The 1,442-nt window shown below is 31.7% G+C and overlaps 1 pseudogene; it reads left to right on the forward strand.

Moving 5' to 3' along the window:
- Positions 1 to 758: 758 nt before the first annotated feature.
- Positions 759 to 855, forward strand: LOC122127861 (annotated as a pseudogene).
- Positions 856 to 1,442: the final 587 nt, after the last annotated feature.

Here is a 1,442-nt window from a genome sequence, read left to right on the forward strand (position 1 = left end):
AAAATATTATTCCATTACCTCTACCTCAGTGTTGGGTAGAATTAAACTTAAAGCTTTACCATTTGGGGATGTACAGCCTAGAGGCAAGAGGAAACACTGTGATTAAAACATTACCAATTTAATGCCTAATAACAAAGAGAAACATATGGACTTCTCCTGGAGCCTCCTGGGTAGCTATGATTACAGGTGTGAGCCACCAGCGCCCGGCTTAGTCTGAACAATTCTGTCTGAACTGTTCATCTCTCTATGATCCTTTGTAACTAAGATTAGTTTTGCTCCAATACGACAATGTATGCTGTCAGGGTAAGATATTCTGGTAGGTCTCTTCTTACATGGAGCGAGGGTAAAGGGTCAGGCAGACATTTGTGCCAGTAAGACCTCATTTGGGAAATTTTAAGCTGCAGAAGATTAGAAGTAGCTCTTAAGCAAGGCTTACTTTGAATCCATTAGCTCCACAAAGCTAAATCAGTTAATAAATAAGTACTTGAAAATCCATCACCTTTGGACCTAGCTATGAAGGCTTCAAAGTATGATCAAATTTCAAATGAAAAAGACTTAAAATAGTTATTGACAAAAAATTGCAAATGTGAGCAATTGAACAAACAATATAAGTTTTTTCCACCATACACAGAATTTTGCAGAAATAAGATGAATAGCAAATTTGGGAACAATAGGTTTCCTTGTTGCAAATAGGCAACCAAGGATATATGCCTATCTTAAGTTTGCATCATTAACTACGTAAATTTACAAGATACTACATGCTTCAGCAGCATGTCTACCTGAATTACAATACAGAGATTAACATGGCTTTTGCACAAGGATGATATGAAAATTTGTGAAGTATTCCATATTTTTCATTCTTCAGATGCAAGAAATGAAAAACAGTTATGAAAAAGTTGATTACAAATATACAAGTGTAATAATACATATAATTCATAGGAATAAAAGTTAGTTTGACATGAGTGTATTCAATCTTCACCTTTTTAGAAAGGCCTTTATATAACATAACCTTTATAAAACTTTTGAAATAAGATAATATTGTCATTTTATCCCAAAGAAATAAAATTCTATAAAATTCTATAAGGACCTAGGAATTAAACTGTTCCTATATGGAATGCAATCTGAAAGAACACATTTATTAATGGACCTATATATTATAATGTAATGTCGAATTCAAAGTATTATATCTAGGAGAGAAAGAAATAGATTATGGACATTTTACAAACAGAATATAAATATTTTAAAATATATTTTTTTCAGACAAGCACCAGAAATATCTTTAGTTTCTCTACTACTCATTTCAACAGATAAGTTAAAAATTATTTCTGATTTAAAAAAATCACAAACTCTATAGTTATCATTATTGATGTATACAAACAACTCGAATATATTTTGACATCAAAGTCAGGCAATTCACTTGGAAGAATACCATGGAATCCATG

This window comes from Dipodomys spectabilis, unplaced genomic scaffold, assembly GCF_019054845.1.
Source record: "Dipodomys spectabilis isolate Male_0828 unplaced genomic scaffold, ASM1905484v1 ptg000314l, whole genome shotgun sequence".
Lineage (NCBI taxonomy): Eukaryota > Metazoa > Chordata > Mammalia > Rodentia > Heteromyidae > Dipodomys > Dipodomys spectabilis.